Raw genomic sequence first — 3,735 nt, forward strand, 5'->3', positions numbered from 1 at the left:
AAAAAAAAAAAAAAAAAAAATTTAATGCTGGTTTACACTCTTAATTTAATGCAGTCAGATTGGGAAGCTATACCCAGAAGGATGATGGTTCCTATTTTTCCAAATATAGAAATACCTTTTTCACCCATATAGGAGAAATGCTAAACTTGTATTCATACATTCTCCTACTGGATAATGAAGAATAAATTCTCCTTTATGGAGACATGATGAGTTAAATAAAAGCACTCTGTAGTAACCCTGGTACAATCACATGACACAAGAGCAACTATGGGAAAGAATAGTATCTCTTAAGTTGTGACATTTGTTAGAAAATGTGTAGGGGAGCATTAACCATGTAATGTGGGCCGGGCGTGGTGGCTCACGCCTGTAATCCCAGCATTTTGGGAGGCCGAGGCGGGTGGATCACGAGGCCAAGAGATCGAGACCATCCTGGTCAACATGGTGAAACCCCATCTCTACTAAAAAAATACAAAAGTTAGCTGGGCATGGTGGCATGCGCCTGTAGTCTCAGCTACTCGGGAGGCTGAGGGAGGAGAATTGCTTGAACCCAGGAGGCGGAGGTTGTGGTGAGCCAAGATCGCGCCATCGCACTCCAGCCTGGGTAACGAGCGAAACTCCGTCTCAAAAAAAAAAAAAAAAAAAAATGTAATGTGACACCACAGCATAGTAAGAGTTTGGGTGCACAGTTGCCTCCAAAATGATCAGAGATTATTATTGTTAGAATAGGAGATAGGAAAATGATGTTAAGGAGAAGTAGCAGAGGAGATTAACAGAAATCAAAATGTATATATTAGATAAAGGTCCCTGAGGATAGAAAAAATAGAATCCATAGGGAAAAAATGCCTTGAGAAAAACACTGAATGAAAAACATTACGAATTGGAATCTCAGATTCAACTGCCAATATCTATGTTGCAGAGCTTCACTCAATTTAATCAAGAAAACTATGCAAAAAATGTTGAGTTTACATTCTAGTGAGGGGGAACACAACTATCAACTGTATCCAGTAGTTACAAATGTACTAGAAACATTAAGAACAGAGAGTGACAGGTGGAAGGAAACCTCAAAGAACATGGCATTTGGGTTTACCAGAATGGCAGGGAACCAGCCATGAAAATATCATAAGGCTGAAACTAACAGATTTAAAACGCATGCTTTTGAAGATATCAGGCAATGTTATAAGATTTTTACCTGCCATAACTATTTTAATCTTACTAACTCTGTGAAATAAGTGCTCTTATTGTCACCATTTCTCAGATGAGGAGACTTGAGGCAGTGGAACTGGGATTTAAACCCAGGTAACATGACCAGAATCTACTATATTAACCACTACAGTCAAGACAAGGTTTTATGGTGAATGGTTAAACACAAAGACCCTGAGATAGGAAAGAAGTGGTTTAAAGAAAGAATGCACTTACTATGCCATATTGTGATATTTAAAACACATACATGTACATCTTTGAGCTTCTGAATAGTATCGAGTGTGTCTTATCTTGCCCATAACAGATTCTCAACCAAGGTTCTTATCCATTACTTCTTGCTACTTTCACAAGTATACTTTTCAACTTTAGCACATGCACTGCATCCATTAGGTATCTTTGTATACCCAGTAGGACTATTGAATAAAATTGCAAGCTACTTGATATGGTTTGGTTCTGTGTCCCCAACCAGATCTCATTCTCAAATCAAATTGTGATTCCCATGTGTTAAGGGAGGGACCTGTAATCCCCACGTGTCAAAGGAGGAAGGTGATTGGATTATGGGGGCGGTTTCCCCCATGCCGTTCTCATGATAGTGAGTTCTCATAAGATTGGATCGTTTTATAAGTGTTTGGAACTTCCTACTTCGTTCTCTCCTGCCACCCTGTGAAGAAGGTGCCTGCTTCCCCTTCTGCCATCATTGTAAGTTTTGTGAGGCCTCTCTAGCCATGCAGAACTGTGAGACAATCAAATCTGTTTCCTTTATAAATTACCCAGTCTCGAGCAGTTCTTAATACCAGTGTCAAAACAAACTAATACACTACTGCAATAAGAAACACACTCATGCCGAGCGCAGTGGCTCAAGCCTGCAATCCCAGTACTTTGGGAGGCCGAGGCGGGTGGATCACGAGGTCAAGAGATTGAGACCATTCTGGTCAACATGGTGAAACCCCATCTCTACTAAAAATACAAAACATTAGCTGGGCATGGTGGTGCGTGCCTGTAATCCCAGCTACTCAGGAGGTTGAGGCAGGAGAATTGCCTGAACCCAGGAGGCGGAGGTTGCGGTGAGCCGAGATCGCGCCATTGCACTCCAGCCTGGGTAACAAGAGTGAAACTCCGTCTCAAAAAAAAAAAAAAAAAAAAAAGAAACACACTCATTTGTATGGTTAGTTATTTTCAACTGTAGAAACCTATTTACTAATAACTGTATGGCAAAGGTTGTGTGTAATTCCTATATTCTTCAGATTTTTCTTTTTTCGTTTATTTATTCAGATTTTTCTACTATGAATCTTCTAAGGTATAGCAAGAACTCTGAATGTTTTGCTACATTTCTTAAATATGTAAGATTTGTCTATACAGTGTGTTCTTTCGTGTAGAATGAAGGATGCACTTGAACTGATAGACTTTCCACAATTATTAAATTATAGACCTGGCCTTCTCTCCTGTATAGGTTTATAAATGCTAAATAAGAAATTTATTTACTTTTTTCTTTGAGATGTCTCGCTCTGTCACCAGGCTGGAGTGCAGTGGCGTGATCTTGGCTCACTGCAACCTCCACCTCCCAGGTTCAAGCCATTTCTCCTGCCTCAGACTCCCAGGTAGCTGGGACTACAGGGGTACACCACCGTGCCCAGCTGATTTTGTGTTTTTAGTAGAGATGTGGTTTCACCATGTTGGCCAGAATGGTCTAGATTTCTTGACCTCATGATTGGCCCGCCTTGGCCTCCCAACGTGCTGGGATTACAGGCATGAGCTACTGAGCCCAGTCTAAATAAACCGTTTATATTGCCTAAAGACGTTCTTGGCCGGGCGCGGTGGTTCCCACCTGTAATCCCAGCACTTTGGGAGGCCGAGGCGGGTGGATCACTTGAGGTCAGGAGTTTGAGACCAGCCTGACCAACATAGTGAAACCCTGTCTTGAAAAAAAATAAAAAATGATGTTCTCACATTTGTTACATGTTAGGGTTCTCCAGAGGGACAGAAACAACAGGATATCTATATACATAAAAGGGAATTTTAAGAATTGGCTCATATGATTACAAGGCAAAGTCCCACAATAGGCCCTCTGCAAGCTGAGGGAAGAGAGAAGCCAGTAGTGGCTCAGTCCAAGTATGAAAACCTCAAAACCAAGGAGGCTGACAGTGCAGCCCCCAGTTTGAGGCTGAAGGCCCAAGAGCCCACAGGAGACTGCTGGTGCAAGTCCCAGAGTCCAAAGGTCAAAGAGCATGGAATCTGATGTCCAAAGGCAGGAGGAAAGGAAGCAAGCATCTGGTATGGGAAGAAAGAGAGAACAGGAAAACTCAGCAAGCTGTTTATCTCACTTTCTACCTGCTTCGCTCCAGCCATGCTGGCAACCCATTGAGTGGGGCCCACCTATACTGAGGGTGGATCTTTCCCTCTCAGTCCACTGACACAGATGCCAGTCTCCTCTGGCAACATCCTCACAAGCACAGCCAGAAACAGTGCTCCACCAGCCATCTAGGGATCCCTCATTCCAGTCAAGCTGACATCTAATATTACTGTCGTACATGTATA

The sequence above is a fragment of the Sapajus apella genome, unplaced genomic scaffold (assembly GCF_009761245.1).
Source record: "Sapajus apella isolate SASKATOON/1434 unplaced genomic scaffold, GSC_monkey_1.0 scaffold1005, whole genome shotgun sequence".
In the NCBI taxonomy this organism is placed as follows: Eukaryota; Metazoa; Chordata; class Mammalia; order Primates; family Cebidae; genus Sapajus; species Sapajus apella.